The sequence below is a fragment of the Chinchilla lanigera genome, unplaced genomic scaffold, assembly GCF_000276665.1.
Source record: "Chinchilla lanigera isolate Chin_1 unplaced genomic scaffold, ChiLan1.0 scaffold00023, whole genome shotgun sequence".
Taxonomy (NCBI): Eukaryota; Metazoa; Chordata; class Mammalia; order Rodentia; family Chinchillidae; genus Chinchilla; species Chinchilla lanigera.
This window is the reverse complement of record NW_004955424.1, coordinates 9224973-9239313: the sequence shown is the minus strand read 5'-3', so window position 1 is coordinate 9239313 and position 14341 is coordinate 9224973. Positions and strand designations below refer to the sequence as shown.

At 34.9% G+C, this 14341-nt stretch overlaps 1 protein-coding gene across 1 annotated transcript in view; it reads right to left on the bottom strand.

The window, feature by feature from the left end:
- The window catches only part of Lrrtm4 (leucine rich repeat transmembrane neuronal 4), a 670466-nt gene that overhangs the window by 37812 nt on the left and 618313 nt on the right, over window positions 1-14341 (bottom strand). The gene's annotated exons all lie outside the window — the stretch shown is intronic.

Here is a 14341-nt window from a genome sequence, read left to right as displayed (position 1 = left end):
TTCTCAGTTTTCTCTATTATGTTGTTCTATTTCAGAAAGAAAGTCAGCTCCTGTTTATCTAAGCATACAAACCTGAAGACAGGCAGAATACTTAAAATATAAATGCTCTTATTTAGAAAAATGGAGGTTTTCCTATAATTAACAAAGAGCAGCTTGAAAAGTGAGAGATCATATGAATAGTTTTTACTTCGTACTTCATCTATAGTGTATTTCCTAGTGTTAACAATATAGACTGAATCAACTTAAAAACAATCCAAATAAACATATCAACAAAAACTCTCAATATAATAAATGGAAGTCGCATAATCTCCCTTTCAACATTAAGTTAAATGGACCCAACATTACATGGAAATGGAGCAAAGTAATTGTAGAATATTAATATTTAACTTAACATAATTTAACATTTATGAGACAAATATTTCATACGGAACTGTCTGTTAGGAATCATGGATGATTCAAACATAACAAGCAAAGATATACATCCATATGCATGTTCACGTGTGTGTGTGTGTGTGTGTGTGTGTGTGTGTGTGTATCCAATCCTATCACACAAATTATGTTACACTAAGTCTTCTGGTAAATACTAGAGAGAAAAGCCTTTTAGGCATGCAGAACTGCTTTATGAGTAATAATGCTGCCGGTAAAGATCAGTTATCTGCTAACTAGATACATGGTGGGGACCCTCTCCAGAATTATGCAGATCAAAAATATCAAAACAGTATGTTTTTAATGAACATGTACATTAATAAGTCCTGGTGAAAATGAATCAATTAAGAACTCAGACTCCATTATCCTAAATATTTTTTTAACTATTTAGCAACAAATTGGATTTTGATGACTTATTTCCGGTGAATATCTAAATATCAAGAACTTGCAGTGTGTTTTAGTATGAGCAGCTTCTGATGTTAACTTAGAGCATTTTTATATTCCCTATGCTCTTTGTAACTTTTCAGGTGATTATTAGGAGAGAGGCCAGAAGAGGAAACAAAGGCTATAGCAGATGAAAAGTCAGTGATTTAGGAGCTGGAGCCATTGCAAAGTAGATGTCCTGCAAAGCCTCAGGGGCTTATAGGTGGAGCTTTTCAGAACTCTGTGGATCTAGGGTATATGATACTGCAAATGAATATGGTGGGTGGTACTGAATTAATCCACTGATTGGAATTAGCATAGTTCTTGGTGTGGATAAAAGAAGTTCTATCCTGAGTGTGGGCAGCACCAATAAATGGGCTTATAGCTTGGAAGAGACAAAGCAGAGATGGAAGGCAGGCTTATTGCTGCTTCGCTTGCTGCTTCCTGCCTGCCTGCTTTTGGACTGTTTCTCCACTGCTATGTCCTTGTGCTATACCACCTTGCCTTAGAGCTAGCTGACTATGGACTGAAACTTCTACAAACTGTAAACTGAAATAAACCTTTCCTCTTTTAACTTGTGGGTATCAGTATCTTGTCCTAGCAATGAGAAAAGTAACTAGGATAGAGGTACATCTAAATATAAGCCACAATACAGGACATTATATGATTGGGGACTGTTATTTGGCTTACTACTATTTAAAATAGACAAAACTATGATGCTAATACAGAAATAAGCAGATGATTGGAAACAAAATACAAAATCTGGAAACAAATTTAAACACATCAAAGAACTGAGCATTATATGATGTTGATAATTCAAATGCACGGGAGAGGACTTTAACAAATGACTTTGATACTTAGAGGAAACAAGTAGACCCTATTGAACACTGAAAAAGAAACAGCATCTTCAGTGTTTTTAACTAGATGCATATGTGAAAAATAAAAAAGTTATTAAAGGACAAAACAATTAAACATTTATAACAAATGATATTTTAAAGTGACTTTAAAGATAGAAGTTAGAATGAATGTTAAGCATGAATAAATTTTAAAATTTAAACTTCTAGATAACAATAAAATACTATAAAAATTCAAAATAAAAGAACAATTTACCAACTTGCTAACATAATTATATTATTTCAAAATGTCACAATTTGTACTTTTGTATGTAATATTTAGAAATGATATATATCACAAAATGGGCACACAACATGACAATGTATTTTACTAATAGTGTAGACAATTACTTAAGTACTTATGAAAATATAAAATGCAGTGATAAACAAATACAGTTTTAAATATAATGAAACTTCAAAAAATCATCAGAGAAGAAAGTTGAAAACTGTATCCATAAAATGCACTACTCATAAAAGGCACTGTAGATTCAATGTAGGCAAATTTCTACACTCATGGGGGTTGTAAACTGAAACAATTCTACTTGTAATATGGGATTAAGACTCAACTTTGACATTTGTAAATTGTATTTCAAGCAATAGAGTAAAAGAAAACCATTGGTATCACGTGGGTATGGATTTGGCATAGATTTTGTATGCCTATTATATTTTTAAATTTTTCATGGTTTTTAATTTATTTTCATATATTGTTATTTTTATTATAAATTATCTGCAACATTCCTTATTTTTTCTTGATAACATTTTTTTCTCATCATGTAATACATCTCATTCTACCATTTAGGGCTTCTCTTTCTGTCTCTCAAAGCTATTTTTTAAATGTAAAAAGCCCCAGCACTTGGGAGGCTGAGGCAGGAGGATCATTGTGAGCTTGAGACTAGCCCGGGCTACAAAGTGAGCAAGGCCAGGGTAAACTGCATGGCAAGACCCTGTCTCAAAAAGACATAAAAAAGAAAAAAAAAGTAAAATGTATTATTGATATTATTCTGAGGCACAGTTTTATTTTCCCAAAAAGTAAATAGAAGTATTTTGAAAGCTATTTCCAAATTCCTAGAATTGGAGCAGGGGCTCTGGACGGTGCAGTTACCCACCTAGATGATGATGTAGAAAGCTGCATAGCCAGGGCTGTCCCAGACCACATGGTGAGGAAATTTACACACAATAGGAACTGCTGAGAGTTTTCTGGTGGAATGTTTTTTAGTTCCACTGAGAATATAGATTGCAATCTTATTTTAAGGAGATGTTTTTCTCTATTTCTTTTCCACTTTAGCTGAGAGAGTAAAGAATTCAAATTATATAATATCTCTGTCCTCTACGCCAGCTGTGTTTTGTGTTTTTGTCAGACTTTTCAAGTGATTTTCAAACAGCTGGGTTTTTCAACCATATTTTTCATCCAATTATCTTTCTCCATGATCTCCAAAGCTATTTCAAATGATTCTCCCTCAATTTAATACACATGTTTACAGTAAAAAAATTGGAAAGTAGAAAATGAAATGACAGACCATCAAAAGTCAGTTATAATGGTACAGATCAATGGCAAATAATGTTAATAATATCTTTTTTACCATTGGTTGGCCTCACATACACACTCACAGAAATAAAATCCTATTGCACGTACTCTTTTATAGTCTCTGGATGTTATAATGTGCTTCACGGTTCCAGGTGTTCAGTATTCTCCTTAGTATGGACGTGGGTGTCACAGCCCATTGTCACACGCTTAACCCACTTGCTCCTTGCCAGTGCCCCAAATCAGTTATGCCAATTCCTTTCCCCCACTGCTCAGACCTTAGATTACAGACTCACCCATGACTTTTCTTTTTCTAATTCACATTCAATCATTAAAAAATCCCAATAACTTTCAAGAACACAAGTAACATTTTAAAGTCCCATATCCTACACACACTTCTCCATCTTGCACCGAATATCCCCTAGCCAAATCATCATTATTAGTTTTTTTTTTTTTTCTGTCTATGAGAATACAATTCCACTCTTGCCATTCCCATCACCGATCCAGTACTAACCAGGCCCCATACTCCTCTGCGTAGAATCCACCCCACCTTTCCATCTCTGTGAAGATAATAAGCATACCAGCAGCTTCTGAGCACCTGGAAGATTGTTCCTGCTGTCTTTGAGTTGGTCTCTCTCCTCTTCTCTTTACTTGGCTCTACCGCCAGATGCCTCAAGCCCCTGAAACATGCCAAGTTTGCTTCTAAGGGGCTTTACACTTTCTGTTGGCTCTGCTCTAAGACATTTTCCCTGTCACCCCTGTGGCTCACTTCATACACTTCCTATCCAAATATCACCTCCATAGAGACTCCTGCCTTGACCAAACTATTAAAATATCATCTGTGAATTCCTGTACTTTCTGTGTAATATTTCCTCATAGCTGTATCACCAGTAGATATTATCTTATATAGTGCTGTACTCTTTCATTTTCTATCACAACTAGAGTTTAAGTCAAGTGGGAGACAAGAGGAAAGGCAACAGGCCAAAGGGCAATACAGGCCCATCTTTCACATGCTCACATGCTGAGCAAGTGCTTTGATTCAGTTCTCAGTGTTATGGAAAGAGTTGGTGGTGTCAAAAAGTAGCTGGGCTAATTAGTATTTGACTAAAGGTGTGGATCTGGTAGAGCAGCAGAAGGAAGTTTAGTCTCTTTCCACTACAATGCAAACTGAATGAAGATAGACACATTGTTAGATTTTTTTATTTTAAAGAGAATTAAAAAAATAAAAACAATAGAGTTTCATGGAAATACATCAAAGAGTCAGCCACTGGGATCATCTTATTGAAAAGGTTTTGCACATCGAAAGACATCACCAAAAAAAAAGGAAACCCATGAATTGGGAAAAAATTTTAGCCAACTGTCCCTCAGACAAAGAACTTCTCTCTAGACCATACACAGAATTAAAAAAAGTCAGACTCCCAAAAGTCAAACACCCAATCAAAAAATGGGCATCTGAGATGAATACACACTTCTTAGATGAAGAAATACAAATGGCACATTGTTAGATGTGTTCACAACTACATTCCGACACCTTGAACTTGTGTGACATAAACTTGTCCCTCATTAATAGATTCAGCCTTTCTCCCTCAAGAGGAATATTTTGAGTTTTTTTCTAGTAAAGGATAAATTTCTTCCTTGACTATACCTTAAGGTAAATTCTAAGAAATAAAATATATTGTTTAAATGAACTGAGTCACCTACAAGACTATCCTCAATCACACGTTTCCTTAACCCAGGCTTCCACTAAAGCTTCAAAGAGTCACTATTTTCCTATAATCATATTAAGACTGAGTTTTATCATTTTTATTTAATATCTTCTATTTGATTATGAGAATATCTGCATGTATTAATTACTAATAAAATTTATTTTACATTATTTATGTAAACAGCTTGCTACATAGTGCATTATCAACACAAATTAGTAATTTAAAATGAAATTCCAGACATGTTGTTTTGCCAATAGGTCTTAAAATGTTTATAAATCATATCTCAGATATTAAAAAATAACTTTGGTTTGTAATACACTGAAAATTAGCTAGTTTAATTTACTCATTTACTACTCATTTACTACATTTTCACCAAAATGTTAAAGTTCTTGCTTTAATAGTATTATTGGCCTCCCAATAAAAATAATGCTTTGAGATCAATGCACAAGCCATGAAAGCATGCTGAGGTCTGAATGTCTTTTCTGAAAAAGCTAAAATTAAGCTTAGCGATGGGTACTTCTCAATATTACATACCCCTTCTTATGACTTACAGGTACTTTTAGTTATTTTAAGAAACTTTATTCTTGCTCTAATAATGGTATTTACTATAATAACTAGCCAACAATATCAGTCATGAGATCCACTGAAAATGAATTATGAGCTATAAGGAAAGGATTAATTTGAAATAAATATGGAAATGGAAGACACTTTTAGTTCAGAGGAAGCCTTCCTACTGTATCTCCCATCCTAGTTTGATGTATCAAACAAAGACCCTAAAGTTCCAAAGTCATTTCTTTCTGTTAAACTTTTGCTCCACAAGCTGACTACTAGCATACTTAAATATACCATTTCTAGCATCTTGTTGGAATCCAAAAAATATTACTGGAAAGTGCATCAATCAGTACAAATAAATAAGCATTAGACCACTATATTGCCTTTACCTATATATTTAGTCCAGTTTTGTAAGGCAACCTGAAGAAGCTGAAAGATCTAAGAGAAGACTAAACATTTGGAATACAGATAGGCAAGTGAGCCAGACATCATAGACAGGGAATCTTGAACATTCAGAAAACACAAAATAGACAATCATTATCTGCAAGGAGGAAAGCAAGATGACCTAAGGATTCAAAAGGAGCAGGCAGGACTCCATCCTAGCCCTCTCTCTCCACCATTATAGGCTTGTCTAAGGCCATCCTTCTGACAAACCCAGTCCTTCTTGGCTGTTATTTAGTCCAAGTGTCTCCCTTTGTTTCTGCCATATACTTTTAGGAAGTCAATGTGTCTGTGAAGAATAGATGAGTCACCATGGGACAGCTGTGAAGAGCAAGAGGACTGTTGCAGTCTTGTAAATGACCTGTGAACCTTTCCCAAGAAGGGACCATACTTGCTCTATTAAATAATTGTTGAACAAGTCCCCATTTTTCATTCTACTTGTCCTGAACTGGCATCCAATTAGAATACAATCTCAAGTGTTGGAAGCAACTGTTCATGTGATTTGGAGGGTAGGCAGTGGCAGGAGTGCAAGATGGGAAGACACATGATACTGCATTTCCTTCTTCCACGGTTCCAGTCCCTGTTTTTGTTTACAGGACATTTACTCCTTCACTTTTCTTATAGAAGTCTTCCATTTTCCTTACTCCCGTTACCAAATAGGTCTCATAAAACTTGTATTTCAAGTACTGAGCTTATTTTTTCTTATGGCAATAAAAGATTAAAATAATGTATACTTTTGATAAATAAAGTTCCCTGAACCCCATAAAGCACTAGGAAAATGTTTATTCTGTAACCAAATAATAAACACAATTAGTGGAAGACTTTGAAGTCTGGAAGAGAATGAAAGAATGCATGCTTCCTCCCACACCATATATCTAACCCAGTTTCAAATCTAGGCTCCATTCTAGTCATTTAAACACCACATAAAGTTCTTTGACATTTAATTATATTATGTATACGCCTGGTACTACAGATGAACTGACAAAATGAAGAGTTCATTGAGTGATTTTCTGGCTGCTAACCAATGCAATGCTCTCTGAGCAGGGACACTGGTTAACAAATGCTGATAGGTGTAAGAACCCTGGCACTAAATTCTCTACACTTAAGGGACTGTTAGGGAGGCCTGAGAGTGACAGCTTGCTAAACTGTGGTTTAAACTGACTGAGAATACTTGTTAGGATTGGAATAAGATTTAATGGGCTCAACATGAGCTTGATAAGAGCCTGCACTACCAAGAGACATTTAATTCAGTATAATTATTGGCACTGGGCTATAGATGGGTCACCTCCAGACCCAACACTCTCCTGAGAAGATTATTGCAACAAAGCTGTTTCACCATACAGTGTCCTTTTTGCACCTCGACAGAAGATGGGATAAATATTCAATCTCAAGTGGACCCTACACTGAATTTTTACAGTAAAATTAAGTTTTCCAAGGTCAGATTTAGAAAAAGTTTGCTTTGTTTTCTGCCAAAAACATTCCTCTGACCCACTGGAGGAAGAATATGCCTACATATTTTATCTGGAAAGGTGTGCACAGGAAATCATCCCACAGAGAATTGGAATACAGGGACAATTTTTCTTTACTTAAATCATCATGAGCAGTATAATCTTGCTTCTGTCAGACAAGAGCCATCTCTCATCAGCTGTCTCATCAGATGTCTTTTATCAATGCTGGGCTTGCTTGACTTTGTCTTCTGTCAGAGAATTATGAAAGCACAAGTCTGCAGACAATTTCATGACAGGAAGTCCCCAGGATACAGAGGACAAAAATATCTGTTGCTACTCTGTTCCTCCTGCCTGATAGATAGTCTATTTTCTCTTAAATTTTATTTAAAGACATAAGACATACATTTTAGATGCAAATTAACTTTACTTAAAAATTTAAAAAATTATCCTAGACAGGAAAATAAAATGATAAAGTAGTTAAAGTTAACTTTGGTCTATTTCTTTCTTTTTGAGTTTTGCATGGAAGACTAAGAGTCTAGATTCTCATTTTCTCCTTTGGACCTAAATACCTTGCAGTAAGCCAGCTTGGCAATAGTGGGTCCTGGAGACCGAACATTTAACACACACACTTTGTGGGGGCTATTCCATAGCATTATGACCTGGAGATTTTGTAAAATCCTGGTCAGGTGTGTTGTACCATACCTTATATTAAGATTTGTCTGGTTTGGTTGGTCATGATTCTGCTGGAAATTATGAGTTTTGATAAAATATTCTTTTCATCAAATATGTCAAGGTACATATTATCAATATGATGATAAAATAAATCACCTGATTGAAGTGACAGTGATTAGCTTTATCTATTATTTGTTTGTTTTCCTTTTGTCCCTTTTTCAGTCCTTTTCCTTCATGGGTTGTCTCTCATGCATAGGCCGCAGTTTGAAAAACAGGGAACTGTGTGCCAGCTCCTTGAGGGGTGTTTACATACTTGGAAATATTTTTTTTTTTTTTGGTTTTTCTCTGGTACCAGGAACCGAACTCACGACCTTGCGCTTGCCAGGCAGGCGCTTTTGCCGCTGAGCTAAATCCCCAGCCCCCATACTTGGAAATTTTTTAACTGGAAAGACTTTCCTATTCTCTTCATTTCTTAACTTACTCAATTATTTTTCAGTATTAGTAAAACTCATTGGTATTTATTTTACATTTACCTTCCAACCTAACACTGTGATATTCATTTTGATATTCATATTTATTTCATGGCATACATTGTTCCAGCTCTGAGTACTGGGAGTTCTTTCAGGTGATTCTTTGTATGCCAGTCACACGAATATCTACCCTGGGATGACTTAGTAATAGCAATATTGAAAAGGTTCAAAAGTTGATCACTCTTTATGTGTTTAGTTTGGAGTTATTGGTCAAAGGGAAGGTAGGTGTTAGTAAAGTGGATGTGTCTCAAATCCTGCTTCTGCTTATGTCTGATGAGCCAAAATTGAATGATCTCTAATTGCTGCTAATCAGAGGAGGTAACATTTCTACCAAATATCTAATTATTTTATGTGTTTTTCTAACAACTATAAGAACACTAAATGTATAGCAACATGCTCTCTAATCAAGTATGAGAACACTAACAAATTCCAATATGTGACAGATTTAAGGTTTTTAAATACACATTTACCATGTAAATAAAATAAAACCGAGGCAAGTAATAAAACAATCTCTAATGTGCAGTTTCTGATTCACACTTGAAACCCCTTGAGTTGATATCACCAGGTACCTGATCACTACGACATGAGTTAGTGGTTAGTGGAATTATAAAAGTGTCAAACACATCTTTGAAGGCTTCTCTTCTTTTCTGCTACCTTTTTGTTTTATTTCAGCAGAAATCTCAGACAGAGAATTCAGTGATTTGACCGTATCCATCATAAGGGAAAGCAATTCATGAATCAAATAATGCTGAGAAACAGTATATCACTAATATTTTGACTTGTTACTTAATATAAATGGAAGACATTTATGCAGTAGCTATTCTATGCTAATTATAGGTGTCCTGGAAATCAGCACAATCTAAGAGAGGTAGATAATGTAAATTTTTGCGATTTCTTATAATTAGAGTAGTACTGTACATATAATTTTGTGGGATTTTATTTTTACCAAAGTTACTTGTGTTGATTAATAAGGCCTCACAGAAAACAATGCTTAATTTAAATGAAAATCAGTAATTGTAGAGTTTCAGGCTTGAAACATAGAAAATTAGTTAAAATTAGTTATCAGTATGACTCTGTTTCCTTGAATTTTTAAATACCTCTTTATACCATCACATAAATGCATATTTGGCAGTGTATTCTAGCAGTCAGTATGGAAAAAGAAAATACAGTATATAATATGGACTCAATAATTATTTCCTGTTCATAACCCTTTTTGTTTTCTTTTATTTTGAATCAATTGTAATAGAAATTGTAGGGCACTTGTAGGCTCAAGAAATACTGAGTGAAAAATAGAGAGATTTTCCATACAACTCTTGCCCCAAACAAAGAAAATTTGCCTCAATCCCAAAACTCATAAGCCTTTTGATCCAGTAATTTTGCTCTCATGAAGTAATACTATTTAAATATCTTTATATTTTCCAAATAACAAATGTAAAGAATTATTCAATGTAGAATCTTTTACATGAGCAAAAGCTATCAAATGGCCTGTATTTTCACAAAAGAAGCTATGCTAAAGAAACTGTAGTATTCAGAAATGGATTAGAATTGACCATTGAAAGTGAGACAGTTTTCTTAGAGCAATCTCACAGAAAATATCCAAGATACTATATTATGTGAAAAAAATGGAATCATTTGCAAACATGGTTTCAGTACACTACCATTTGTATAAGAACATTGGAAAAATAAGTATGGTTGCATTTGGATATGCCTGGACTTCAAAAGGGTGCATAAAATAACTATTCACCATGGGTAATGCTGCAGGGAAATATGGAGGGGTGGACACTAAGGGGAAAAGGGTATGAGTGGATAATAGGCTCATTGGGCCTAAGATTTTTTTTTTTAACTTTCTGCTTTTTGAAACATGCCACAATATTTATTTTAAATAAATGAAGCAATTAATAAAATTACTTAACTAGTTCTTTTTAAATAACTCTCCAAGAAAGGTTATAGATGATGTGTCCACCTGAAACTTAAATTTAGACCAACACTGTGAAATCAATGCATGTCTTTTGGTTACATGTGACTGAGGAATAACTTAAAGAATGTAAGTAAAAGATGACTGTGTTTCCCTTGTCATAGGGAAAGGTCTGGCCTTCGGCCTGCCAGAAGCAAGGAACTTAAATTTAATGAGATTTGCCAGTGTCGTTCCATCAGCAATTTTCAACGCTGCTTTTTTCAAGTTTATAAGGCTCAAAATATGGCGGATACTAGCTGGAAAATTGCTATAATTAATTACTACCTCAATTTGTATTAGTAACTATAATTGCTGAAAAGATTATCTGGTATGAAATTAGTATTATAAATAGAAAGAATACTTTCTGTGGAAATAACAGTAATGGCTGTTATTATTAAGGGATTTCTTTAAATGAGTTTTTTGAAGACCACCAAAAATTTGAAGATGGCAATACTAGTTTGGATTGGGCAAAAATCATAAACTGCTTACTGAATGGAAGCATTCCAGGTTTCAGGATAAACTGATTATCCAGGTATATATAAGGTAACCATTACTCAGTGATTAAAAGAATAAAACAAAATGATGTGGGTTAGAGCAAAATAGAATATTAACAGGAATGAATTCATATTTTGGATATTTTAAACTTCTACCAACAACTGTTGTGACTCTTCTGAAAACCTCTGAAGTCAATCATATTATTTCCTTCCTGCCTTCTTTCTTTGAAAAAAAAAACTACATTTCAATTTTATTTTGTTCACAGTCATTGTTATTATTACTATTCTTAATTATTATTATTAATTGTTTGTTTGTTTGTTTTTGGTTTTTCTCCGGTACCGGGAACCGAACTCATGACCTTGCGCTTGCCAGGCAGGCGCTTTTGCCGCTGAGCTAAATCCCCAGCCCTATTATTAATTGTTTTAAAGTGTTGAGGTAGCTGTGAGAATTCTTTATTTCAGGCAGGCGCTTTTGCCGCTGAGCTAAATCCCCAGCCCCTGTGAGAATTCTTTAGACTCATGTCTTTATTTAATACTCCCAGAATAACAGACAGAGCACTTGGGGTTAAGGACACATTTCAGTACTATCTTCTCCACGCTATCCTTTGTTTGTTTCAGAACCATGGTCATTTAGTACTGTAGTAGCTGCTTTCACAGCGGACTGCATGGAGGTCTCTGCTGTATAATTTCCAGTATGCAAACACAGATCTGTCATATCCAAGCACTATCAAAGAAAACATTATTCATATTGATCTATTATGATGCATCAGAACCTGTAGGAGTAGAATCCAGAAGGTGCCTTTCAAAAGACTTCAATATCACTTCAATAGTAAGCAATGATGTGCACTTTCTTACTAATCGTTTTCCAGCTAGCTCCACATTTTATAAACTGATTGAAGCTCCTTAGAGTCACATTAGCTACAACTGCTGGCACAAGTCAGAAAGTTCCCCACCATCTTGCAATATCTTTTTTCTTCTCATTTCATGTGATTTCCATCAGGTTTTCTTAATTCTGGTTTACTGGAAGGTGGTAAGTTTTCTGATGTTTAAGGACATTAATGTTCTTTCGTGTAAGAGTCAAGTAACAAACAGAAATGACTTCATGGGTTTGAAGGCAAATTATGGCCACAGACGCAGACCCACAGTGGTGTAAATATGCCCTTTGTGTTCAGGTTAAACTAGGTCATTGGAAGGAATCTTAAAAGTATGGTATTTAGGATAAATGCATTCATAAGGGTCAAAAGAAAATTTAAGACGGAAATGTGCGTTGTTCACTAAAGAATGAATTAATTTTAACTGCAAGGAGGAGAGAATGGAATTTAAGGTGGAGAGAACAGTTCAAAAGCTACAGTATGTGCCAGGAGTGGGCACGGTAATTTCCACCCTCCATGAACCAAGTATTTTCAATAGTTTGCTAATTCATTCTAATATATAGTGAGAAAAGACGTGTCACAGTGACGTGAGATTAGGTTAGAAATTTGATTCATTTTCTGTTGAGCCAGAGATTTAATTTGTGTATTAACTGATGTGAGTACTATACAAATAAAAGAAAAAAGAATTGAGGCAATTCAAGATGAAAAGGAGTTTGGAATATAGGACATGGAGAAGAGAACATTTTTGAGTTACAAGGGCTAGAACAGAGTGAGATTACTTTATGTAACTCTCACAGGACTTCAGCTAGTTAGTGACAGGTAATGTCCTCAGAAAGGTTAGGAAATTTATCTAAGATCACACAGCTGGTAAATTGGTGAGATTGCATTCCAGAACTCCATTCTCAACACTGGGCATTGTAATAATTGCAGCCAGACACTGAGGCTATCCCCATAATATGACTACACAAGCCCCTGCCACTGTCTTGGAAAACTTATTTTAACATCATTTCAAAGGAAGCAAATGCTTTAAAATGTGCTGAAATGCTCCCTGAATAAGAGGTATTTTTAATGATCTTATCAAATATGTGTTAATGAGCCTGGGCTTCAGAGTCACATCTTCTTGCTGCAAATATGCCAGGTTTATACCTTTCCTGTGAAAAGACTGGTTCTTCTCTAAGGGAAGAAGAGCTGTGCTTTTCAGCACAGAGCATATCATCATTCATAGAACATAATCATGTTGGACGTAACACTAAGGAGTTTCATGCTCTCTTACACTCTGAGTGAATAAAAATCCACAGCAAGTTTAAAGAGCTAATGAGAATACAGATGGGAACAGAAACCTGGAAACTTGGAAGCTGTGGTTTGCAGCTTTTAGGCAAGAGAGAAAGAAAAAAAAAAACTAGAGTGCATTGTTCTTTGAAATACACGTTTAAGCTGGTGAAATATTTCTCTTTCCCTTGTTCTCTCTAGAAATAAGAATAAAGTAAATACTCTTTAACTTCAATGTTTTATTTCAACCTATTTTTGAAAACATGGTGTTTTATTGATTTGGTGCATTCCTTTAGTGGGTCAATAACATGGTGGGATTTACTTAATAGAAAATAGTCCTATGAAGTAATATAACATGAATTTTCCACTTTTTAGAGCTGAAAGTAGGAAAAATAATACAGGAGAAGTGTCTTTCCCTATATCCACAGCATACAAATGAATCACATTACTAAACATGACATCTGAACAAAAATAGTGCCTCCAATTCTTTAGCTGGAACAAATTAATGTGAAGATAAGAAAGTAGGAAGGATCGAAAGGAAATACTAAACAGTCTTCTCTTTTGTAATTTTTCACAAATAAAATAGTGATGCTTTCTCGCTTCATAATGTTTTGTAAAATGCCTATTTCAAAGGATGTTGAATAAAGAGGAAATCAAAGACTGTCACATACGTCAGTGACAGTCTCAGTGTATCAAATCTTCTGGAGGCTATCGATCAGCTTCTAGTTTGTCATGTTCATCCTACCACGGTGATTAGAACTGCAATTCCAGAACTACATGATGTCAGGTGAAACTTACACGAATTCCAGTATCATACTACAATTATTTTGTGTGTACTCACCTTCTTTTCTTCCTTTTATTTTGCTAGCCCTCTCATGATAGTTCAGTCAAATATAGTAGCTCATCTACTTCATGCTTTTTCATGAATTTTAACTTCTCTGTTCTCCAACTCTGAATCGTCACCTCCTGTGTCTTCCTACCATGCTGCCATATTCTAATACTTGCATATGAGCAGCAGTGGCAATGATAATACCTCCTGCTGGAAGCCCAGGCCACTGTACTCTTTTAGTCAGATTATACATTTTTAAAGGAAACTTGAACATACTCTATTTCCTCAGTTTCCATTTTTCTGAATCCAG